Source organism: Grus americana, chromosome 2, assembly GCF_028858705.1.
Source record: "Grus americana isolate bGruAme1 chromosome 2, bGruAme1.mat, whole genome shotgun sequence".
Classification (NCBI taxonomy): Eukaryota; Metazoa; Chordata; class Aves; order Gruiformes; family Gruidae; genus Grus; species Grus americana.
The window spans coordinates 30,597,398-30,624,560 of record NC_072853.1 but is presented as its reverse complement, the minus strand read 5'-3'; the positions used below and the strand labels follow the sequence as shown (position 1 = coordinate 30,624,560).

Sequence of the window (27,163 nt, the reverse complement as noted above, 5' to 3'; positions counted from 1 at the left end):
CATCACTAGCAATAGGTTTGCGATATCCTAACGAGTTAAGTGCTGGCATGCAGGCTTTCCTGATTTGGTTTATATTTTATAACTTTTGTGTTCAAGGGCTTCCATCTGAACAAAGTTCTGTGAGAACTGAGGGACCTGGAAGGCAAAGAGCACAGAAGCATGGTCCCTCAGCATGTGACACTTCATTTGGGATTTTGGAAACTGAGCTTTTGGTAACAGTGCAGTGGCCAGACTAAAACGGTCGCCAGTGCTGTTGGGTCTGTGTAAACAGGAGGGGAGATACAGCCCATTTCACCATAGGTCCTCCCTTTTCTCTGCAGGTACTAATCATTGCTAGTACTAGCCTAACATTGTCCTCCCTGTCTGCAGCCATTCTGTTCCACTAAAGGTGCCCCAGAACCAGGTCTCCAAACTGTCTTTGGGAGTTGTTTGGAAGTGTTTGCCTAGCGTGAGCCAAAAATTAGGCTAATAATCAAATAATATGGGTGTTTGAGCTAAAAATATTCCCTAGCATCGTTTCATTTCCCAGAAGAGACTTCGCTCCTGAGCCTTTGTTGAAAGCAGAACTGTTCCTACAGTGCAGCAGCACTGGGTGTAGTGGGTGTCATGCACCAGCAGTTGTAGGGTGCGGACAGCATTCCCTTGAATACTTGATTCATTTACTATTACTTTGCTGTGATTAGGCATTTTACTTAACACACTTCCGGAGTTTGCTTTAAGCCTATCCAATTCGAAATGTTCTTATTTGGTGTGTGAAATGGTTTAGCATGTGGGGGAGAAAAAAAAAAAAAAAAAAAGAAAAGAAACGGATACTAAGTCTGCTGGGTTGATGGGCAAAAGTGAAGTTTTAACACAAGTGCGAGCTACTCCAGTCCATTTTGTTAACAGGTATGATATATCTTCTACAATAAATTTTGTTCTCCGGCATGGAAACACTGCATGTGTCAAAGTAAGCATGCTCAAACACAGTTAGATGGCTACTAAGTGCTTGTTTCTTTGGCTGATATTACAATAGCGAAGTTACCCATTACAAGGTGAGCACAAACTTGTCCCTCTTTCACAGTGAGAAGTATTTTAAAAGAAAAGTGTAAGTGGTTTTGATATCTAAATTGGTAATGCTCTTGAGCAGCATGGCCTTGATTGTCAGAAGGGTCGGGTACCCATAACAACATCATGGTCACTCGGAGTTTCTGAAGATTGGGCTACACCAGGTTCTCACATAAATGGTGATTTCATGGACAATTTATCTTTTTTTTTTTTTTTTTTTTTTAATTAACTGGAACACACATTGCAAATCTGCAGATTTCTTTCTTTTGAGGGAGATGGTGTTTGGGCAATAGTTGGTAAGCAGAATATAGATTGAAATGAGTATCAGTGGTCTTTGCAGCAATTACCTATCTAAAGGAGCTGGCAGATTTGAAGAATCTTAATCTTTTCCAAGATTCATTTGTGCTGAAACTGCTGCTTTAATCTCATAGAAAATAATGGGATTTCTTTGGATGGCTTTGTATATCTTGCCTCCATTTGCTTGTAACAGTCCATCCACATCAAACACAATAACTGCCAGCTATTGGCATCTACCAAAAAAGAAAACAAATTTAAAAAGTTTGGAGAGGCAGACTTGAAAGAGATTTGGGTAAGAGAATTGTAAATTATTCTAGGTACATACTTTCTGTTAAGAGCAATTGTATTTGTGTGTTTCATGATGACTATGTATTTCAGTCTGGATTGTGCCTTTGGGCATTACCCTGTAATGGAAGTAATTTGTGATGTAAGCCAGAAGGAGGATCATTCCCAAACAGAGTTTTCCAGGCTTTCTCCGTGTTGGCTAGAGGGAAGGGAGTGTGTTGCATGAGTCATTTACAAGCTGCAAGGCACTCAAAGAGCTGCAGCAGTGCAGAGATTTAGCCATATGAGAGAGCCAAACACAAAACCCGAAAAATCTTAGTGTAGCTGCACTGAGAAAGGGGGAAAAGGGAAAACTGTCTTGTACAGATTTGCTAGATGGTCTCACAGGCTAATGATTTACCTCAAAGGAACAATGGGATGCTGTCCTAGAACATAATACTTGATAAGTAGGAGATGGAGAAAAGAAATTTTGATTGTGAAAAAGAGCTTGTGTTATTTAAGATAAAACAAGAGAAGATAAATTAATAAATGCTACTCAGCATGCTGATACCTGTTTCCAAAATTACTGACCTCAACTTATGTGATGTAATTATAGAGCAAGTCTTCTCCTGTCTAGAAATTCTCTGCATTTATGCAGAGCAGATGAGGTTAGAGTCAGTCATGCCTCTATCACAAATTGTGTTTCCATTAAAAAAAAAAAAAAAAGGTAAATTTTATATAATTTTATTGTGAAGGAGTCCTTTACCTGTATTTTGCCTACAGGCTGACACTGAGTGCTTAGCAATCTTACATGATATTTCCAGTCCTCTCCAGGATAACATATGAATAAAACAACATACACAAAAATCCTCTAGCTTCCAGCCACACTGCTATGGACTGCGATCATGTCAGATCTTGTTAGCTAGCAAAGATTAGCTCTTGTTCATAACTAGAATGCAGGGTCGAAAAAAGAAAATGGTAGAACAGGTTATGCAATGCAAGTGTACCTATGTATGGATACATGTGCATTTCCTGCATGCAAAAAGAAGTTTATGAACAGTGGAATGCTAATTTCTTTTTTGAGGAAATTCCTGGATTAGAATTGCCTGTGCAACCTTATTTCACCTCTTAGTACACAATCATTATGATAAAGACCAGCTGTACAGTCACATATTTATTTCTTTTTCTATCCTTGCCTTATGCAATAGTCACGAATGGTACCCAGGATGCAAAACAATGCCCTGTAGTAAAGGAGAACACTGTGTAGCTCATGTCTCATTCACATCTCTGAAAACTGAAGCAGCTGAAGACAGGAAGAACAAGGATTGTTATAAGTTTAGGGAGATGAATGCTTGGCTGCTAAACTGAGTTCTGACTCAGAGGCATATTGTGGTTGCTGAATCACTTAAACTAGGCTTAGATTAATATCATATATATTTGTTCATATTATGGGTGTCCAACTTTAGCATGTGGGAGCTGATTCACAGAAGGCAAAACTCTTCTTTCCCATTTTTTCTGCCAAAGCCAGGTTTCTCAGTTTAGATGTCATTTCTTAAAAGCTCTCCAACTCCATTTCTCAAATTGCCAGAAATTTTTAATGTTCCTTTTTCTTTTCTCTCTCTTTTTAATCTTCTGAACCACATATTCTTTTCTTTTTGATTTACTACTTGTTTCTGCAAAGGCAGACTTTCTGGTGTTCTGTCTGATTAACCCTATAAATGCTCTGTCTCAGCTTTCAGTGTCACTACATTCAGCCGTAAGTGCCAGTCATCTGCCATCAATTAATTCTGGCTGATACGCTACAATTTAAAAAAAAAAACAACAAACAAACAAAAAAAAAACCCACAAAAAAACCCTGAAAGTATGTTTTGAATTTTCTTTGTATGGAAAAGTTGTCATATAGAAAATTAATGCATAAGAACAGATGGTGCAGACCAGTGAATTTGATCATAAACTGCCTTATCTCAAACTGTTCCCAGACTTATTTATTGCAAAACTCACAAACCGAGACATGCTCATTATAAGTTGTACTCGTTAATTAACTCTTTCAAGAAATGAACAAATTAAAAGGGCAAAAGGCAACAATTTTGAAACTAGCAAGATTTTTGGGGTACACAAGATTCTCACTGATTTTTAATGTAGATGTCATTTTTGGTTTATTTCTATAAAATAGCATGTGAAAATAGTAATTTTGAGGACATAAAACTTGTTTTATGCTGTGTGCTCTGACCATGATTGTTTCAAAATCATAGTATACAAGGACTGAAGATCCAACTTTCCAAAGTACAAAGCATTCATTAGTTAAAAACTCCCCCCACCTCAAAACCCCCTCTAACCTAACAAAAGAAGTTAAAAAGGGTGCCATGAAAGTATTGAAGATTTCCTATTTTTTATTCCATTCCCCTACATAGTGGGTGTAACATTCAGGTACTTTATTTGCCCTCCTTTAAACAGAGCTGCCTTGCTTTTATTTCTTCTGTCATTTGTTACTGGACTTTTTTTACCTGCATTGTGCTCTGCCACTTGGAAATTTCAACTGAAAAGGTGGTAATAGAAGAAGTGAGTTAGCTTCACTATATAGATAAATGCAGTGTCTTAAAAGCACTGTAAGAGAAGTAGAAGGAGAAAAAGTGCAGAATTTGGTGAAAATTAAAAATGGTTCTGCAGAAAAAAAGCAAGAACAATGATAACATGCAGAGAAAAACAGATGAAGGAAAAATCTTTTAAAATATGTTTCAGTCTAAAGTAATATCCTGTATTTCTCAAGATGGACTGGAGCTGTTTTTAAAAATGTTAGCTAGTTCAGTTTGATATTTTCTAAGGTATAGCAATATAATCAAAACAAAAACAAGACATAGATGGATTTAAATGATGATAGCTAACTCAATATTAATTTGAAAGTTTGAGAAATGCAGTTTTCTCTTCCTTTAACAGCTTAACACTGTAATACCTTGGCTAACTTCAAGTAATTCTTTCATTTAGCATTCCTTGCCAGTCAATTAGTTTTCCCTTTCCTGTTGTCACAGTAGATACAAACAACACGTACAACCAAAAAAACCCCACAACCTTACAACCCTACAGTTATACTGGACGGTCTTAAGGGATTACATACAAATTAGCCGTTAAAGCAGGGTCAGGCAACTGTATCTGCAAAAAGGACCACTAATTATTTTATCATTCATGTTATTATTACTGTTGCTATTTTTGCATCTGGTATTGTTTTAGCTGACTTCTGCCAGCGCAATAGGAGATACTAGTAATGGCAACCTGAGCTCTGGTTTGCAGGCTGCTGAGTCATGCTGACGGATCTGTGCAAAGCCATGGTGTTAGTGCTGGACTCCAACTAACTGCTTACCACCTGCAAAGAGAAGCTTCTTTATTTTTGGAAAGTGTAAGTGCAGTGAAAGTGATGTAAAAAAAACAACCAAACAAAAAAAGTAAAAAAAAAGAAAAGTGTGTGTTTCTCCAATACTAGCATCAGGGGAAAGGGAAGAAAATTGCCAAAGCAAAGTGTACATACAGCAGCAGCCCTGTGCTGAGAGCCTAGATGTTTAAATGCAATCAAGAAAAACAGATTATAGGCAACGAGGTACTCTTAGCATGTACTTATTTCTGCTCCCACGGGGGGTGGGAGGGGGGAAGGGAGTGGAACTGCAGAGGTGTGGGAAAGGAATGTGATATATTGGGATTGCATGGCATAACTAACAAGAATGGAAAGCCCAGCATAAGCCACAGAGCACTGGCTATGAAGTGCAGTGTTTCAGGAATCTTAGGAAGCGTCTCTGTGCTGGCAGCCAAGGCAGAGGCATGGAAGTGCTGGTTCATACACTTTCTGGTGAGAATTCTTGGTTACTTTTTAAAGATAACTCTTAGTCATGTTGCAATGGAGCTCAGTTGCTGACCTGCAGAAGGAAAAACGGAAAGACTAAAAAATGCCAGCAGGCACTTTATTTACATGCACTGGATTGCACGGGAACACTTATGCCCTGGAAATGATCTACGTGAATCTCCTTCTCCCTTCTTTTTCAACTACATTCTTTTACTCTATACTTGACTGTATACTTTGTTGAGCACTGCGCATAACCAAGCTATAACGTGTACGATATGCTGAACTTTCCCTCATTGTGGTCCAACTGCTCTTGGAGGAAACTTCCAGCAGGAGTAGCCAAAAAGTAGACACTGATGAATAAAGGCTTCCCAGGATTCTGTGAAAATAGCATTCTCCCAAGCTCGCTCTTGCTTGCTTGTAACCTATTCCAAACACGTATTCTTGCCAAACTCCTTGCAGCTCTTACTCCCTAATGCTTACTTCACCTTAATGGATTGTAAGCAGAAAAGTAACAGAAGCATACTTTGGTGATTCCTTAGGTAAACCTAAGATTAAGTCCTTAGGAAACAGTTCATTTTCACAATATTTACAATGCTAACTATATACTGAATTTTGTCACAATTTCTGAGTCTGGATCCCTCTCAGCTCTGTCTCTGTCTCTAGACCTGGTCTAGAACGGCTCACTTGCACTGCCCCCAGGACTTAAAACCGTCCCTAAGCCTTGCACATTTAAGTGTTTACATCCAAATTTACCCAATGTATTGTAATGACTTTTTAACTCACTTATAGTATGCCAAATCAATATATAAACATTGAAAAGGAAAACATATATATTTGCATATTCACCTTATTCCTAGTTCTTGGAATCTACTGCATAAATAACACATTAACTATATTGTCCAAAATGTAGGTATCCAGTTTCCTACATATGTGTTAATGTGATCCAAATTTACAAGTCAGATCTATTATAGCTTTGAATTATTAAAACACCACCTTTTCACTGTTGTTATTTCAGGAAGACATATGTGCTCAAAATTACATAAACAGTGATGGAAATTGAAAAACAACAACAAAATAAGATTGTAATTTAGGCCTCGATTCTGCAAGTATGTTTTGATGTTAAACATCTTTAAAATATCCCTCAGCCATTGAGCTGTTATTTCTGCATGCAGTATCTAATGCTATTCAAAATCAGGGTGCACCAGCCAAGGAAATACATCTCCCACACCTGAAACCTCCGGACACGATACTTTGTGATTCTGTCATGACAACATGATTGAGTTCATTGTCATTATGTATATAAAACATTGTACAGTTAAGTTGGTTAGTTTTCATACCATTTTCATTTCTTGTAGATTTCTGTATCTTTAAGGACTTCCTCTTTGTTTGTTTGTTTGTTTGTTTTAAACCTTCTCAGATGTACAGCTCTACTCCTGAGAGCCAAACTTAGCAGGGGGATAACAACTAGGACTGGTATGAAATGCCAGAACAAGCCCAGTGCCAAAATAAAAAGCAAGCAAGAAAACATAACTGTTTATATATATTTTTAAACTTTGGCCAGTGTTCTTTTTACATTTCATAAAAGAAGTTGAGAGCAAAGAAGCAAGGGAGCATTTCTTTTCATTCTCTGGAAACACTGGGGAAGAGATACAGGACAGGAAAGAAAGAAAGATATGGTCAGGGCAAGGGAAAAAGCTTTGTGTGAGGATGAGAAGGCGGCAGGCTGGTGCCCTCACCAGTCTTTTATATAGCAGGGCATCCTCTTACTGGCCAGAGTAATTTTTACAGAGTAATAACCTAACTGTATCTCCTGCCTCCTGACCCGGATGAAAAGAGAGTGGTTCTAAAAAAAAAGTGAGTGAGGAAGAAGGGGGGAGGAGGGAGCAGGGAAGTATTGCCCAGATCGCTCCATCACAGCACTAGGTTTATGGATGCATGTTTCTATTCCTCCATTAATTTATCTCATACAGATGTCTCTCGCTGCTCTTCCTCCTGCTGCTGAAGCAGTAATTAAGTAAGTTTTGGGGGAGATTGTTAGCTGTGAGAATTTTGGGGGCCAGTGAACTGAGAACACAACCTTTGCCAGCCGAGCCGAGGCAGCGGGCTGGGGCCTGGCGGTGCGCAGGTCTTGTTTCAGCTGGAGCCGGAGCAAAGCTGCTCGCAGCCCCAGCCGTCGCTCTCTGCGACTGCTGTGTTTGTTAATAAGGAGACAGGCGAGGAGAGCTAAAAAGGGAAAAGCAAGCATCTTGAGGAAACTCTCAGCAACAGTAGCGTACAGCCGGCTCCAGTATATTTCTTGTCTGTTAAAGGAGAAGGGAGGGCTGCCATCCTGCCAACCACTGAGCTGCTTCAGGGCCGCTCCGGTGTGTTTTGGGGCCCAACCACAAACACTTCCACCACGATGAGAGGAGGCTGTGGGGCAGCTGCCTGTGGTGCCGTGGGAAGGTGCCCACTCAGGATCATCCTACCACCGAGCCCACTGCCCTGCGCCACCTCGCTTATGACGGTGGGCTGCTCTCGGGAGTGCACCCCCCAGTGAGTAAGCCCCTCCGAAAACATTTGTTTCCTTCCCACCTCGGCCAGTAACTTTGTTATCGGAAGCAACAGCCCTGCCACTGGAAGGACGGGAGGAGGGAGAGGCCATGAAGCAGGACAGAGGCCAAGAAACAAAAGCAAATAATAGATGGGACTGCTGGTACCAGTCCTTCTCTCGCCAGCTGCACACGTGAAACGCTCTCCGGAAGGAGACCGAGAAGCACTGCTCAGACACGACTGGGTGGCACAGTAACTGCAGCCCCAGTGCACGGCATGGAAACGCTCAGAGCTGCGCACACACCCGGAGCATGAGTGGCAGCAGGGGAACCCCCGTGCACATCCCCCCCCCCGCCGCCCCTGCAGCGGCAGCAGAGGTGCCCCTGTGCCCGAACCCAGAGCTGGAGTGGCAGGAGGGGGTACCCCTCCGTGCCTTGTCTCCGTGCCGGGCTACCCCCGCGCACGCACTCTGAGCCGGAGATGCAGGCGGGGCACCCCCGCGCACACGCGGGAATCAGGACGGGCGGCCGGGCCCGCACCCCCGTGCAGGCGGCGAGCTGGGCGGTGGGGCTACCCCCTTGCGTGCGCACACACGGTACCCCCGTGCGCAGCCCCCCCCACCCCGCCGGAGAGGCGGGAGGGGTAACCCGAGCGCGCACACCGCGGAGCCCGGCGCTGGACTGGGGCCGCCGCCGGGTCACGGCACCCCCCCACCCGGGCAAACCCCGGCCCCGCTCCGCCCGCCGCCGGCCCCAGTCCCGAGGAGGGCAACAGGCGGCCGGGCGGGCGGCGCCGGGCGGCAACTTCGCGCAGCGCCGACGAGCAAGTTGCGCTGCCGCGCAATACGCGCCCGCCTCCGCACCTCGCCCGCGCAGGCGGCTGCGTGCCCGCGCCTCGGTGTGAGTGTGTCTGTGTGTGTGTGTGTGTGTGTGTGCGTGCGTGTGAGTGCGTGCGTGTGAGTGCGTGTGCGAGCGGCACCTGCCGAGGCCGGGCGGCCGCCGCGGCGCGGGTGCGGAGCGCAGGGCGGCGGCGGCGGCGGGAGCCGGGCGGCTGCGGCGGGCTCGGGGCGGGCTGGGTCCGGGCTGGGTCCGCGCCCGGCGCCGCCGCCGCTGCGCCCTCCCGGCTGCGAGTCCGCCCGGCTCCGGATCACGTGGCGGTTGCCGGAGGCAGAGACTAGAGAGGAGAGAAAAAAAAAAAGCGCCTCATTCCTTCTTCCACCGCCATACTGTATTTTATAGTAACTCTCATTTTTATTCCTCCCTTTTACTCCCGCTCGGTGAGTACCTTTCCGCTGACAATCTTGTCCTCCTTTTTTTGTCCTGTTTTTTTTCTTCCTTTTGGTTTTTTTGGGGGTTTTTTTTCGGGTTTTTTTTTTTTTTGCTTCTTTTTTTTTTCTTCCTCTTTGATTATTGTTTAAATGGATTTGATCTTTTGCTGATGACAAGTTTTTTTCCTAGCATGCGATGGTTACTAAACTGTGAGCAAAAGGTGCTGCTGGGGCCGGGAGTCACTGGGAATGAAAAATGATAATATTAATAATACAGACTTGCCAGTCCAGCAACAACTGATATACATTTAGTAGCTATATATCTATATATGCAACTGGTTTTGTTGTGGCACGAAAAAGCGATGTGAAATATGATGCTTATTTTTTAAAGATAAGAGAAAAGGCATGTTTCTAACTCTTTTTGCGGAGGATTTTCTCTGGTGTTGTTTTATTTTTATTCTTGGGTGTTTTTTAAGGGTTTTTTTTTTGTAAAGAGATGGGAATTGCAAATGCATTTTACAGCAGTGTTTACACAGAGTTTGTAATCTTGCAATACTGGTGGAAGCCACAGAGCAAGATGTTATATTTATTATTTTTGTTATTGTTTCTTTTTTTTTTTTTGACACAGTGCAATCAGCAGGGTTTTTTTTTTCTTCTTTTTCAGTTTTTGATGCCTGTTTATAACGTGAAACTTTTCTTGCAGCGTGTTACAGTTATAATTTTTAAATACTTTTTTCCTCCTTAAAGATAACAAAGCAAAACAGAAAGCCAAAGAGGTGATCCTTACTTTTGCACATTTTGCACCTTGACTTTTTTATTCTTTTGCCAGCAGTATTTTATAATGGTTATTATTATCATGATGATGATGATGATGATAGATATATACATATATACAAATAAATACATTTTCAAATGATGGCAGTGGAAGGTTTTCCTGGAGAATGAAGTGCGGTTTGGTTTCCTTGTCAACGGAAGATGAAGTGAACAACTGAACATCTCCCCAGTGCAGGTACTTCATCTCCTTGTAGGCGTTTCCACGCTGTGTAAATTACATTGTGAGATTTTTTTTTTTTTAAAGAAATCTCTTTCCACCCCTAACTAAAGGTTTCTGTGCAATACACATGAGGACTGAACTAAATATCTCTGCCTTGTGATTGCTTGGATGTGTGCAAAATGTTGCACTAATTGAGCCGAGGTCGGTTAAGCTGAAGAGAGGTGCTTTATGTGCTGTGCTGTATAGACGGGAAAGCAGCTGGGGGGGGGGGAGGAATCCAGATACCCCCCCACCTCCTTTGCCATTAAAAAAAAAAAACAAAACCCCTAAACCCCAAACCGAAACTGTATGAAACCTTGAGATCCTCCTTATGAGTACAAATACTTACAGGACATTAGACAAAACCAAAAACCCTGGCCCTGTATTGTGGTGACTTGTGTGTTTGTGTGTGTCTGTTTAAAAATTACCCATTAGAAAATAGCTGTGAGAGAAACAGCAAAGGAGGCTCCCTCGGAGAGCTGGCTCACTGCCACATGAGGCATATTTCGTAGCCCTGAGGGCAGCAAAACCCTTATATCCAACTTCTGCTCCTCATATTAAAAAGGCGTAAACAAGGCAGCAGGTTGCCTCTTATGCATTTAATTCATTGGGACGGAGATTAATCAGATGCAGATATTTGCTTGAAGGTGTTTCGTTTAGTTTTGATGATTATTAATGCCACTGGCTGACAGGGAATGGGAAACTGTTACTTTCCGTGACGGTCACTGAGAGTTCAGGATTGGAAAAGAAACTGTTACTTTTCATTGAGAGCACTTAAATGTTTAATAGAGGCTGCCCCTGATGTAGAGGCAGGATATTGGTTCTCTAAAATACAATTTGTAAAGATTTTTCCAGATGACAGTTGGGAGGTTTTTGATTTTTTTTTAATTTTATTTTTTATTTTTCCAGAAAAAGGTATAGTGCAATATTATGCTAAAGTTGAAGTGCTGAATGCTTGGATCTGCAGTGTTCTCTGTCGTTTACTTTATTGTGATGTGATCGCTTAATGTATTTTATATAAACAGCTTTTAGGGATCTATAACTGACTATAAAGATATGCTGTGTACTCAGATATGTAAATTAAAGTAAGTTACATATATTTCTTTTCTCACTGTGGCATAAGCAAAAATAATTCGTAGGACTACAAATGCATCCAGAAGTTTGAGGCTTCGAACACTTGTATTTACATTCTTGTAACTTAACAGCTTCCTTTAAAGTAGAAAGTGAGTATAAGAAGTCGTCGGCATTCTCTCATGCAATTAGTTGTGTTGAAAAATAAATAAACTCATTTGCCTTTGTAGATACAAACCTTACGTCTTTACGGTGGCTTTTTTCGGCTTAAATGTAATAAAAATATTTAGCACATATTTATGCACGGCTTCTGCTCTGACTTGATGGAATACTTTTGGCAGTATATCGGGGTCAATAATCCATGTATCTAAAAAAGACTGTCTAGATATTTTCATGATAGATTATGATGACTTCTCCGAAATAGTTATGATCTGTTGGGTCAATACTCCACATTTTAAGACGACTCAGCCTACTTATTTTTTCATGATTTAATTTGAAAGCAAGCCATTAAAATACAAGAATGATTGAAAATTTATCCTCCACCCCTATTTTTATTTCCATCCCTCCTTATTTTTGCATTAAAGTTTTCTTTAAATTATGTGGAACCGCCAGTAAGCAAAATATTTTTTATATTGCTAAAGCACTGAAATAAAGTAACTAGGCTAGCAATTTCCAGAACAATGTTCCTTTCGTCCTTTCTTTTAATATTGCAGGTGTGTTGTGTGAGTAATTTTGTACAGATAGTTGCTGACTGAAGACCTAATCCTGCTCACCTAGTTATATCTTGAAGTCTGAGAAAGTTTTAGGAATGCACTGTTTTCAGCACCCAGATTTAATCTGCAGAGCACCTGTTGTCCGAGTAGCATGGTAATTAATATACACACATTTAATTTGCAGCAATCTGAGGCTGTATGATTTCATATATATGAAACAGCCTAGGGACTTTAAAATAGGAATAGAGGAGCTAATTTTGAAAGAGGATACCTCTGCCTCCTGCAGTAAGTGGGCACGGTAGGATTTGGGTTGGTGGAATCTGTTCCAGCTTGGTGTTTCCATAGTTATGCTATGACTAATGCTGTTGAACGCATGTTTGGAAAGCCATAGTTATTGTAAAAGTCAATTGTCCTTTTGTACTTTTAAGGTGAATAAAAATTTTGTCTAAGAATTGTAGCGTTGTTTCTACAAGTGATGATATAATTACATTCCTTACATTTAGTATGAGATGTACTTGTCCTGCCCTAACTCCTGAAAGTGATAAATGTCCAGATTTAAACGGCATCTTCTGTTTTTCTTTACATCTGTTTTGATATTCAGGAGAGCTTAGGAATTTAAGACACCTTTATAAAGGTTTGTAAACTGAAAGTTTTGGAAAGCAATTTTTCTTTTCTTCCTCCATAAACTAACTATTATTAGCAGTACTTACTAGCAAATTAAAATGTGACAGGTGAACAGAAGTTGCGAACTGTAGAGTGCTCAGAGCGCTGACTTATAAATACAGGTTTTTAGCTGCTGAAGTGGCCTGAATTGGCAACAGAAGTGTATCTTCTCACATTTTTCTGCATAGGAGATAGGACTAAAGAGGCCTGTGGAGTCATCAACTCTGTTTTGCTGTGATGCTAGGCTGGTCGTCTTATTTTGTTCGGATTGAGCAAGCTCCAGTTTACATTTAGCTGGAGCACCATTCCCGCTGCACCTCTTTGAAGGCTGGGCAGAGCGTCACTCTTCATTCCTGTCTTAAATTTATTCTCAGACATTTTACGCTCTCTTACTTTTGTGTCAGTTCTGTCTCTAAACAGTAAGATTCCTTCTCCACGCCTCTGCTCCTCTTCAGAGTATATATTTCTAGAGAGGAATCACAGCCCCTCTTCACTCACGTTTGCTGTGCTTACTGGGGAGAGGTTCCGGATGGTGCTGGCCCGTGTGGCCGATGCAGCGCTGAGAAGGGATGGTGAGGCTGGCTCTGACCAAAGTCATGCTGCAGCAGAAGCAGGGCAGCTGCATGCAAATCCTCTTCTGCCCAAGCTGGTCTGTTCTGCTTTCAGCTGCAAACATGGCAGTTCAGTTGCTGGCTCTCACATCAGCCAGGATGTTTCCACCTGGGGCTGCGCTCGTGGACGTGCCTTCTTCTGGTGAAACAGGCTTCGCGCCGTGCCGACCTTCCCTTCGCTCTGCCTAACCAATCTGAATTTCTCTGGTTAGGACGCAACAGCAAAGGAGTATCAGGAATTTCTCCTGCAACAGTCTTTTTTTTTTTTTTAAGCTCCCGGGGATCGTCTACATATTGTTTCAGTGTTTTGTATTCATACCAGCCAAGGGAACCTGAATGGCTTGAGCCAATGCTGTATCAGGGACTGCCTTCTCTCAGGAATAAATGTGAAAGTTGGCTACAATGCTTTTTAAAATATCTTTTTCTTATTAGTTTCTTCCCAGGTTGCTTATATCTTAGCTCTCTAGTCTTCTAAAGCATTATTCTAAAAGCAGTTTATTTCTCTGTTACAGTGCAATTTTTCCTATTTTCTTCATTCCCTGCATTGTGGGTTTGGAAAGATAAAAAGCGTAATAGCATTTAAAGTGTAGGATTGTAAAGACTGATAGGTCTGCCCTCAGATGAATGTTTTTTACTTCCCTTGGTCTTCTTAGAGGATGTGGTGCTCTGTCAAATTTTGGAGCTGAATGCTTTATGTTTTAAGTACTCCTGAACAGTAGAATTTCTGAACAGAGGGCTAAAGAGGACTATTTCCTGGTGAAAAATTATGTTATCTCTGACACCATCTACATAGTCATCCAGTTTTTAGCTTCCTTAAGCTCAGATCCAGACTGACAGAAGAAAACAAAAGGCTACTTTTAAATGGTATGAAGATTACAACGTAACATTTTCACTTCTGTTAAGGTAGCAATATTATTGAAGATTTACCAGAGTAAAATGGCTTGAAGATTATTGATTTACATATACACACATTTGAATAATTTTTACCTTTTTTTTCCTTGTCTTTACCCTTTCCTATTTCAAAATGACATTCTAATCTCTATAATGTACTTAATCCTTCAAAAGCATTTCTACAGTGGGTTTGGAATTATTGTCTGAGAAAGTTTATTTTTGCACAACGAAGTGTGATTTTCCATCTCAGTGAATCATCTGCCAACAATTAAAACAAATAATCAACTAGACCTTCATATTCTTAAGTAAATCTCAGGTTGCTTAGCGTGAATACAATTAACACGGTTTTATCATTGTGATATTCTGGGATAAAAAGATAGGCAAGCAAATAGATAGAATCATAGACAGATATTTCTACAGATGTTTTTAGTGTGATAGAGAATTAACAGAAATCTTACTTTAATTAATTATCCGTTAGGGCTTAACCAACAGTCCTGTTTAAGAACGAACAATTTAACTTTCTCCCTGTAGTAAATTTATACACACCAATATTATCTACTACCACTTGACAAAAGCTACAGAGTTAAATTGTCTCCGTGGTGCTGCTCCGTGTGCCTCCCCAGCACCCAGCCCAGGCTCCCTGCGTGCCGACCGGCCTGCCAGGATGTCAGGGCTCAACCGTTCTGCAGTTGCGCTGCAGCTTCAGGAACGGAGTTTTTTGCTCTGGGGTAGTTCCTTCATGGTTACAATAGTAAACGTAATCACTGCTACTCTGACTTGGCTGGTAGAGGTTGGAAGAAGCAGAGGGGGATTTCATATGAGTGATGACCAACGGTGGGTATGAACATGGTGGAATAGGAATGATGCTCCCCAGGCTCTCTATTTTTTCCTTTGCACACTCGTGAGTCTTTCTCCCAAAATATCCAGAGCTCTGATTAAACCTGGTTTACATCAGTGGCCCCTCCCAGGTGGCCTTCTCCTGATGTCAGTGATTATTGCCTCGACTGACGTGCGGTCTCTGAGCAACCAAGTCAACATGGAGCTCTGAAAACAGCTGAGACTTTGCATGGACAACTTTGTGGTCCTCTGAGAACTGCTTACAGTCCCTTGGACAGCCACAGCTTATAAAAAGCAGTACAGGGCATTATTATTATTATTTAAAGAACAAGAAACCATAAAGGATCTGATGATAATTATCGGACCTTGATAATTATTAAATAATTAAATGACTTGGTGAAAGTCAGATCCCATCTTCCAACCGCGCCCCATACCAACAGCCTTATTTCAGCCTGCTCAGTCACATCGGTTGCTTTCGTCAAGATCCTCCCTTGAGTCAGACATGTGCTTTGTGTTGTGCAGGGTCAACGAAAAGGGGCTGTCTGGCACAAATCAAATATTAATGGGATTCTTCACCTGACTGAAGCAAGGTTAAATTTGTTTCTGTAGAAAAAACATCGCACTAGCACAGTTCATTCAGTAAAATGGTGTCTGGTTTTGCTGAGAGTTTTGCATAGAAGCCAAACAGCATCTATGTCAAATAGGTACAAGCACATGTATACCTTGCATGCAGTATTTTTAGGCTGTCTTAAGAATTAGTTTCAGTCTCAAAGAATTATATTTTCGTGGTATTGACAATGCCGGTCCTTCTTTCTGTTTGGTTGTGTTGTAATGGAGTTCAGAAGTACTAAAACTTTTGCACTATCCTAGGCATCCTCTTTATTTGAACAGTTTGAATTCATAAAATGCAAAAAATTGAAATCCATGAATGTAACAAATGTGGATTTTTGCACACTGGGCCTCAAGGGTTACTGAATGCTAAAAGCTCTTCTTGTGGGTAGAGGGAATTATGGGCTCCCTGACTTTTTACAATGAAACACTGTGGGTTTAGTAGTTGCAGCATTATGCTTCTGAACTTGATCCATAATGCAGAGTTACTTTTTATAAAAGTAAAGGAATTCTACCTCGTTACAATATTTTATCAAAAGATCCTTCACCCAATAAATACTAGGATAGAAGTTACATAACATTTCAAGATGTGCTGTGCAAACTCACGCAGTGTCTATGAAATGACACCCTGAAGGTATAATTAAAACAAAACTTCCTGTTTGGGTACCTATAAAAGGGATTAATTATACTGTGTTCTAGGTAACAAAAATATCAGTGCTATTATGTCATTTCTCATCTTGTATTTGCCACTGATTTCACGGGGTAAACCCCAACACTTGAGATGTTGCGTAGTAGGTCAGTTTTCTAAAGTATGAATTCACATCCACTTTTTTTTTTTCAAACTGCAGAGGAAGAAGGATGCAATTATGTTTTCCTCCTGCATATACAACTTCCAGTTAAATGGGAGTTCTGTAAATGGGACAACTGCAAGATTGGCTCTGAAGAGGTTAGCATCTTCTAGTTGTGCACTTGTAAGTTGTAGACAATTAATGTACGTTAAGCATCATGAAAAGAGAAACTACATTTAAATTTTGATGTATGTCACTTTTGCTTTAGGGGGATAGTTCATCAGGACATCGATGCTATTTTTATTGTTTATTATTTTATGAGTAAAGCATACTGTGTTACCATTCGTCAGCATGTGCCCTACTCTGGTGGGTGTTGCAGAAACAGAAAGTTGCAGAATTAAACCCTGGTCCTATTAAAATCAGTGATACATATGCTGGTCAAAATTTCCTGTCAAAACATTTTTTCTGTAGATTTTTGATAAAGTGATTCACACAAAAGGCTCAATTCATCTCACTTAACCTTGCTGTTTAAAAAATAGTTTTTCAGAGCTAAGCTAGTGATCATTTTAGCCATCTAAAAGTTAGTCATTGAAATCTAACACAGTCACTCAAGGCTTTGTAGTCAATGGAGATATATAGACACCTCCAGAGACTTACATCCCAAGAGAGGCATCTGTGGATAGCTGAGATGAATAACCTTCCTAAAACGCCCCTCTCTTTTCACTGATGAGAAAGAGATTACATGGGATATTTAAACTAGATTCCTAACTTTTTGATGGAGGAAGTTAGAGGAGATGGATCTCAAGCTTCCCCCCCACACACACCTGTTGAAATACTAATTTCTTAATTAAATATTTGGCTGAAAACTATTTTTTGGCCACTAGAATATTCATGGCTCTCAGTTTTTACTTTAATTTCTTTTCAACTTCTGCGGTAATTTTTTTACAAAAATGCAAATGTCTTTCTAAACACTTTGAATCGGTTCTGGACTGTGACAAAATTCCCAAAGACATCTTTCGGGGCAAAGATTTCACACTGTTTTTCCATTTCTTCACCCAGTTTTCTGGGTGTGAATCTACAACTTGATTCTTCAATGAGTTCTCCTTACAGAGTCCTATTCTAAAATCCAAGGACTTGAGCTGTTGGGTGCAATCATGGACCTCACTTGAGAAACCTCTGAAAATAAGTGAAAGATAAGGATTATGTGGGTGGCAATGGAATCAGCTACTTGCACTTTGCATATGCAAATGAATATCGATATATAGTCACAGTGTTAAAAAATGATTAGTAGATCAACAAACAGCAGCAGACCTGAATTTGAAAGTTCTAGATGGCTCTGAAGAAGGCTTTTTAAACCATAAAAAAGCAAAAATAATAGTTTGTGAACTGAGGTGATCCAGGCAACGTAGGTTAAATATTTAGCTATCGATGGCATGCTGCTAATATCCTCACGTACATGCTTATTAGAAAAAATTCCAGTGAAGCCTGTATTTTTTAATATCTAGATAGATTTTATTTTTCTCTGTCTCAGGTAATTTTCTAGAGAAGATTACAATTTTATTAGACTGAATGTTAACCTTTGTATAAATCAGCTCTTATACAAAATTTATTTCAGTGACTTGCTTTAGATCCATCCCTAGTCATTGTGTGTAGCAGGATGCAAAAGCACCAGCCAATTTGTGCCACTGCCCAATATGCTATGATATCATCCTCTTTGTCCACAAATTATGAATTCTGCTATTTCTTTCAATATGTGTTTGGGTTTTCTATAAGATTTTGTACAGATACTGAAATATGTGAACATAGTGTACGTGTTTCCACCATAGGTTTTGTCTTATTTTCAGAGCGGCGTTGTCTGAGTGCAAATGTCATTAAGCAGCTCACATACGCCGCGTTTTTCGCTGACAGCATAGTTTGAAACTGAACAAAAGCTGAATCCAAATTAGAAACGAACCATTTCGTATGATAGGAATGAGCACGAAACTCAGAGTAGTAAGAGTTAACTGCCCAAATACCGTAGCGTTACTACTATGATAATGTAGGATGCAGCTGCGAGCTCTAGCAGCTACATCATAATGGCTTGTACAGATTTGGAGATCTTACGGACTTGTCAGAATTGAGAAGAGGAGTTAAAAAGTTGGAGTTCTCAGCACTTTGAAAGCACTGTTTCAAATAAGCGCAGTAATATGCTCTGGGGTCTATAAACCGTTAACTGCAGCTACCGTGTCTTGTTATACACTTCACTGCCTCTTCGTCTTCATCTTTGTTCCTCGCAACGTGTCTATATTTCTACCTTAGGTTTTTGTACTGTCCCTCAAAAATGCATTGTCTGAGCAATATTCACATAAAACAGATATACAAGGATAAAACCCTTCACTCACTTCATGAAGTTTTCGCCTCTTTTCCCTGCTTCATTTATGCACCATAACGTTTCCTTTTTCACTCGTGCGTCTCGGCTCAGAGTTAGGAGCACAGTGTTGTCACGGGAATATAAAGGTCTCATGACCGTAGATTGTCAGGACATAGAGGAGCACAACTGAATTTCTCAATGGGAGCAGGGCATGTAAGCCAAACTTTGCTATTTGATGTCACTGGGTATAACTCTGCCGGCCGCTCTGGGTGAGTAGGTGGTTCCGGGGGCCCTGAATGAGCAATATGTGTTCAGGGACATGCTTGTGAAAGGAGAGTTTACAAGAAAAATAATTACAGTTTAGTTTAAGGAAAGAAGCTATTTCAGGAATGCCTTTTTAAAATTTGTTTATTTATTTTATTTGATGCACAAGTTAACATCATATATAGTGTGACGTTTCATCTCAGAAATTTTAAAATGGGTTCAGAAATTCTTGATACTTGGTAACAAATATTAATGGATATTGTAAATATTCATCATAATTTGAATAAGACTGGCTACTTTTCACTTTCAGATCTTTTAAGATCAAAATCAGCCCTGCCATAGAGACTTGTGTCACACTGTTCTGCAGTGACAAACAGAGAGGGAAGTCTATTTTAAAATATTAGCTGTGATCATTTGAATTTCTGGATCCTTTTTATCTTTTATTTGTAATGTTTTTTTTATTTCAGACTTGCTGGACCTTCCCTCCTGCTCTGGACCTCTCCCCTGGCGTCGGCACAGCTCAGAAGGATGAAAGAAAAGGAAGCAATAGGAGAGGGATGGAAGAGGGGAGAGGAGTAGAAAGAGAAGGAGGAGGGGCAGCAATAGAAATGGAGAAAAAAAATCCCCAGCGGTTCAATTAAGGCTCCAGACAATGGGGATGTTTGCGGTCCCCGCTCCTCCTCACCTTCCCCTTGGGCTCAGGCCCGTCTCCCTCTCCACCACCTTAGCTTTCATCAGCACTACAGATATTTCACTACTCGTTCCCATTTTTTATTAAAGAATGAAACCAGTGCAATTAAAGTCTTGCAAACAACAAAATATAGCCCTCTTCTCACAAATTATAAGATGACATTATTCATGCAACTGTTTCTTGAAGTAAGATTATTTTCCTCCTAGTAAAGTAGACTTACATCTTTAGCTATGAAAGTATGGAATGGTTTCATACTTCATGAGTGAGACAAAAAAACGGTTAGGTTTCTCATTCCTTTTATACCCAAGGTGAGCCCTTTAAATCAGCTCGCACATGACTCTGTTTTTCAGTTTTATTCATATAGATCCAAAAGCAGACTTTCTACTGGTCTTCATTCGCTTACTTATTTTTTTGCCTTCCCTTCTTCCAAAGCTGAACTTCCGGGGTCCTTCTTACTCCTCATCATCTGAGTAAGAGTATAAATTAAAAAATATTCCTAAATCTTTGAATGAGTTTGAAATTTGCTGTGTAATATTCAGCTTTGCAGGCCAAATACTCCCACCAGAGTGCAAAATGCAATCTGGTGTTTTGCCGTGCAGTGTGACTGTCAGGCAGACAAGAAACAGGGACCCCACTGCTCAGTGCTGGTCTGGCACTTGGCTTGGTCCCGACGTCTGGCCAGCCTTCCCAGCTGGAAGGCCAGCCACCGTGAAGGTGGAGGAGTGCTCGGATTAAAGGGACTTTTTCGGTCAAACCTCTTTTCCTTCCTTATATGTACCTGCTTCCCCACAGCCATTCCCACCAGGAATCCCTTCTGCCTGACAGGGTTGGCTTGGGGGTGTTAATAGAAAGCGTAGATCCAGCAATTGGTCCTTCTAAGAAGGTATTTCCTACATCTAGAGCTTAAATTGATCCTGTGGCTCCTCTGTACCAATCTGCCTGATACAAAAAAGCCAAAGGGTAGCCCCTGGGCCGGCACGAAACAAAGCCCAGTTGCAAATTTGCAGACTTAATCTTTTAAATGGCAAATACTAAGAATTCCCACTTGCTTATTATGTACTATAATCAATTATGGTAACCGAGTGAAGAAAGGTGTTACTATTCATTACAGATGCTGGTGGAACAGGTCCAGAGCGGAATGATCAGGTCCAAAAAGGCTGAAATACATTTTATATCCTACAAAGACTTCTTAAAAAAGTACCGTAGACAAAATTGTTAGGCATTATGCAAATCTAAATACAATAGGTCAAATGCAAACATGCTATTAAATAAAAATACAGTACATAAAACTGCAAGAAAACAATTATTTCTTTCAGGGATTTTATGTTTAAGGATATGTTAAATTTTATTAACATTTAGAAGAACTTAATTTTACATTTTCTTAAAAGATGCACTGTAAACTGATGCAACCGACTGTTGCCTCATTACCTGACTAGAAACTCTAAATTTCAGTTGGTATTTGAAGTCTGCCAGATGTATTGTTCTTAAAGTTTGTTTAGATTTTGATTATTTGTGCCCAACTTACTTGAGTCACACACTTGAATAGTAGGTTTCTGATTTCAGCAAGGTACTCAGGGCCCGTGAACTTGGTGCTTCGGGTCTCTGGGCAGTCTCTACGAAAAGTGGGCACCTTGAAAGAGCCCTTTGGGACAAATTGGTGAGGTACTCAGATTCCCTGGAGAACCATACTGAGAGCTTTGGCTGTCCCACAGGATGAACAGGAGCTCCTGCATGCAGCAGGACGTGCTTGGCAGAGAGCGTGTCCATCCCTGTCCTTGAACCAAGGAATTGCTTTCTGCACATCCCTCCCCTGGGATTTTTTAAAGACTTCCCTGGTCCTTCAGCAACTTATGGTCTGAGGTGGAGCTTATTTTTTTAAGGCAGATAGCACTGGAGCAGGCAACCTGCACACCTCTGAGATTTAGACTGGTTTTCAGTACTGTCATTTAAGGTCAATTAAGGGAAGCCTACCTTAATTTTGGTAACTTTAGCTGGCAATGCAATAGAAGTTATGCAATTTGAAACTCACCCTCAACTGCTTTTGAAATGTCATGCAATGTATCCCGTGCTTCGGAACTGAGATTCATTTGCAAAGGGGAGAAATCTGACTTTCTCACTTCTGTAAGTAGATATTTTGAAGGCACTGGTGTAGGTGAGGTCAGTAAGACTGCCCACACAAGTAAGATGAAGAAGGAGCTGTGGAAACGGGTCTGAAACAAATATTTTTCAAATCAGGGGTGGAGTGATGATGACTTCCTTGGACTGACTCAAATCCTTTGCCTTTTCTCAGTCCTACCATCCTATCATTTCTGCCACAAATATTATATATTTTAACTTTGTAGTTTGCTTTGCAACTTTTATCTTCTCCTTCAAAGTGTGACAAAATAATTTCATATAGCAATTGCCATTTTACTTCAAAATGTAACTACAGTATAATCCATAATCATCAATTTCTTTTATGACCAGCTGTTTGCTATTATGTTTTACAGCCTTGCAGTGCATCAGTAAAGTATCTTTATAGAAGTGGAGTAATAGAGTTGGCACCTTTGAAACTAGGAACTTCCTAATGAAAACTTTGAAGGCTTTGATCTTTTCCTGAAAGGGCAGTGCTCTTTACATATGTTTATAATCTGCCTCTTTCAAATTAAATGCTTTGTGACCTCTGCAATGTGATATAAAACCTATCTCATGGCATTGGAAGCTACATGTAAGATGTAAATTTTGAAATAAATTACATTAGTCTTCTGGTATTAGACTTCATCCATGAAATTCAAAGCAAGATTTCCAGATTATGATACTCGCCTGTTACCTGCTGCTCATACAGAGCAACGAGCAGAGGTACTTTTGAAAGTCAAGAGAATTTCCATCCCTACTAAATACAGAGTTAAAGGTCTGACCTTAGTATCTTTATGGAAGATTTACTGTGTGTAGAATGTAGATTACTGCATATGATGGCAATCTCTATTTGGCCTAGAAAACAGGATTGTGGTGGAAACAAGGCGGAATGAAGGCTGCCATCATCATCAGTAAGATACTTCATATATGAAAGATATTTTTAGTAAATATGCCAAGGGCGAAGCGTACCGGGTACACTTTGAAGATAAAATGTGTCGCTTTCTGTGTGTAGCTTTTAGAAAGATGGAGCCCACACAGAAACGGGGAGTCAGGCACTGCTCTCACTTGCAGTTTTGCAACACTGTGGACATGAGTCCAATTGAATTGTGCCATGGCAGAGTTTTATCTGAGGACATAATTTCTTGTTTTGATTTTTTTATATTAAAGATGAGAAATTGTGCATGATATTTTCTCATAAGAGTCTATCTTTCCCAGTCTCATGTATTTTGAACAGTACAGAGCATACCTTGATATGTAGGTGTACTTATGTAACTACATCCAAGGATACTCCCCGTCTTGTAATTAAGTCTATAACAACTTTACTATTGATTTCATTGGGAGCAAGATCGGGCTTCTGTTTTCAATACAGTAGGCTGTGTTTCTGATATGAGTATGGAACAGGATATTAACTCAATAGAACCGACAATCCGCTACCTGTTGAATCAGGGGTTCTGAAGATGGCATAATGAAAATCTGATTTAATATAAAAAATGCAATGTTGTTTTTCCTAGTAAATGAGTTGTTATATGGTTTTTTCTGGTATACTAAAAGTGAAAAAGAGCTGATGTAGTGGGTCAAACTCAAGGTCCAGCTAGCTCATTATTCTGTTTCCGATGGTAGTAAAGAACAAGAAAAAATTGTATTCTCGCAAGAGGCTACTTTCTAGTAGAATATGTGAAATACCAGAATACTAATGCAAAAATAAGCTATACTGACCTATAGTTTATTTATAGTTTATTTTATAGTTTATCAATATTAATAAATTGATACAGAAATGGATACCTCATACAATTAGATACATATCAGGACAGATCACACTATCTTACCAAACAAAGTAAATATCTATTAATGATCATATCAATTAACAGCAACTTTGTATTCTGTAGAAAAACAAAACCTTCAAATATACCATAGAAAGTATGCTTAAAGCAGAAATACATTTAAAAAAAAAAAAAAAGTTAATTTGCAATATATGTGCAAGATGATGAAGTAGGAATACATTATTAGATTAGTATTCCAGCTCAGATCAAACTCCTGAAGTAATTTCAAATGATAGGAGTTTGTAATTTCCTAAATTCTGGCATTTTCTAACTTCGTATTCCTTGGCATTTTTTCAATATAGTGTTTTTTCGAATGTATATGTGGACAATCTATATTTACTATACTGAGGGAGATTACTTGTCTAGGCATATATATTTGAAGTTTCATTATAAAATATCTAACAGTGATAGCATAAAAAGACAGTTATTTATGAAAATTGTTTTGGAGCGTTGCCTCGTAGCTTCTTATTGAAGCTATAAATTTGAAAGTTTCCCATATTTTCTATTTGCACTATTGTATGAGGAAGTAAAACAGTGAGATTGTAAAGCAGAAGCATTGTTTATTGAACAGAGCAGATCACTCAAGCTTGGTCATATATGTATCCCACCAGAAGCTCTGGGAGGAAGTCCTCTGGTTTTTGTGAACTTCAGCTGCCATACGTCTTCACCTATTTACATTTAAGACAGTAACATTTCTTTAAGGATTTACTATATTAGTCAAATTTCATCTAAGAATTTTAAAGCCTTTATGCTTCACAAATCCTTATCATGTAAGTAATGATAACATAAGAAAACGTTATTGATTTGTGCTGCCAAATGCATAGGAACCCAGCCATGAAACAAGACTGGCAGCTTATTAAAAAAAATAGAGGGCGCGCTCCAACCTCAGAAGTACGTGATTTATATGCAGCTTGCAACCCACCATGAGTGCTCAGGATTCTACAGTATGTATTCAATAATAACAATTATTTTTTCAAAATAATGATCACAGTGTAAATATTTAAATTCTGTTCAATGTGAAATCATCTAAAGTATTTGCATGCATTACCTCTGTGAACTCATTCAGTCACAACCTCTCACCAGCAGTATATTGAAAATATAATCAGTGAAAATATCCTTATCCATTTAAAAATATTCTTTCTTACTATTAGCAATTTTTCTCTCATGATATATATTTTGTATATAAGCCTTCTGTTATACTTGAGCTATGGTATCATTTTCCTTGTATCCTTTTTATAAGTAAGTCCCCAGATAGTTCTTTCACTTGGAGGTTTTTTTTTATGTTACTATATTTCTCAGCACCTTTTAACAAAGCTCAACCTAAAAAAAAAAAGGGGGGGGGGAATGGGTCTTTATTAATAGAATAATAACAACATATTTCAGAGCAGGTGGAGCAGAAAGAGACACCAAAGCCAAGCTAAGAAATAGTGAAATTATCACAGTGAAATCTTAACAAACATCATACAGCCATTTTGTAGGCAAAATTTTAAAAAGACATGCAGCTAATTTTGATTTTTAAATAACTTTTCATGGAAGTAGTTACGTCCCAACAGTTAAAGAGAATCTATGAGAAGTTGCTGATGTTGTTCCTTCATTACCATATAAGATATATATATATAAAAAAGATATCCTATATCTTACATGATCTTATCTGGTATGATATATGGTTTAAGATAAGATGTAAATTTTTGTTTACTTACAACAGAGAGAGTCAATTTGTGTTTTTCCAAGCACCATGTATTAGACCACAACTGAATCATTAAAAAGGAAGATAGCTGTTTTCGGAAGCAAGACTAAAAGAAATAATTTTCTTTCAGTGAAACCAAACGTTAGTTGATATGAATCCATGGAAAGATATTGCATGAGCTAATAGTCTGTCTTAAACACATAGTTTCATTTGCATGTTTAGTCTCCATCTAGCTCAGTATACAAGGTCTGCGATGGGGCGGGGAGTGATGTGGCTTTCGGCTTTGGTTGGGATTCCCCTTGGTTGGGCAGGAACTCACTGCTGATGTAAGGACTTCTCTCCTGCCAACCAGCACAGCTTTTAAGGTTTCATACTGTAAGTTTATTCTTTACATGATCACATAATTAAATATGGTTAAATCCTACAACTCACCAGCTTGTCTACGAATAATATATATATATATACACACACAGTGGACAAAAATTACTGTGCAGCTGAAATGGAAGTGTGGCATCTTGGGGGAAAATTCCCTTCATAATATCTTATTCTGCAATACTATATTGAAAATTGCTTTAGTACCTAATAAGATAAAGTGTGATTTCTTGTAAATCAATGTTGGTGTTTTCTGTAGTCAGATTCTCATCCAATTACTAAAGTCCGACTTAACTAGCTTGTAAGGTTTTTTAGGATTCTAGATTGAACTGGCTGCTATAGAAGGACATCTACAGTTGCCACTTTTTGGCATCCAGAATTGTATGTCAGGCATAGCCAAAATTTTATAACATTTAAAGTATAGCTTAAAATGAAATCTTGTTGCAAAATAAATTAAACCACAGTTCTGTAATTTTTTTTCCATAAGGACTTGGAGGAACGTTACCATCATCTGACTTTTTATTAATGTAAAACACTTGTTCTTTGCCAAATCCTAACGCAAGGAATTTTCCCCATCTCACTATAGAAACTTTATAAATCGGAGTATTTTGGATTATGGTGATATTGTATCTCCAGTGTATAGAAAAGTATTATAATCTAAACCAGTAATTTTCAAAAACATGTTCCAAAAAAAAAAATTTGGGGTTATATAGGTTCTTTCTGGTTCTAGATAGTATTCTTAATGGAATTGATTATTTTTGTGAAGTCATTTTTATTTGGAAAAATGAACAATGAGAAGTTTTCTTGTAAACGGCAGAAGACAGGCAATGGGAGAGAACTTTTTCACTCAGTTTCTTGGCTCTTTTTAGGCAGCATTTTTCTCAAAAATCTTTTCTCAGCCTTTTTTTTTCTGAGGACACATCTACAGTGTAGATACATGTGCAGTCCCTCTGCCCACCCCAGCTTCAATGTCTTTAAGACATCGTAGTGTTTATTTGACTTTCAGAAGACTCTGGGTATGGTTTAAAAGGTCATGCTCAGTGCTATGTTAGTGTAGCCTCAAATGCACAGCTCAAACTGCTCTTTTCAATTCAGTTCTCTGTTCAGTCCTCCCATCTAAACAAGTGCTCCCTAAACCCCTTGCAGAAGATCAGTGTTTTGGGCTGTAGGCACAGTTTTTCCAGTAGGAAGTTACAGATAAAGGCAGACAATTTCCTTGTCCATTGAACTAAAATGGAGTGCATTTGCTGGAAAACAGGAGACCTGTCCAGCAACACCTGTTTCTTTTACTAAACATAATTAATTCATCTAGTAGGGACTTCCCTATTAGTCGCTTTCCTATGATCATTAGGGCTGAAGGTGATATTAATTGCACTTTGAAAATAAACACTGATATTAGTTACTTTTCTTTC

At 39.4% G+C, this 27,163-nt stretch overlaps 1 protein-coding gene across 9 annotated transcripts in view; it reads left to right on the top strand.

Annotated features, from left to right (window-relative positions):
• The first annotated feature begins 8,944 nt into the window (after positions 1 to 8,944).
• The window catches only part of RALYL (RALY RNA binding protein like), a 391,973-nt gene continuing 373,754 nt past the window's right edge, over positions 8,945 to 27,163 (top strand). For 7 of the 9 annotated variants that reach the window (XM_054817872.1, XM_054817866.1, XM_054817862.1 and 4 more), the window contains exons 1-2: positions 9,122 to 9,245; positions 10,159 to 10,245. The gene's annotated coding sequence lies outside the window, so the exon portion shown is untranslated. Of the gene's footprint in view, positions 9,246 to 10,158; positions 10,246 to 27,163 lie in introns of all 9 variants that reach the window. The other 2 variants (XM_054817871.1, XM_054817867.1) reach the window with 1 other exon arrangement.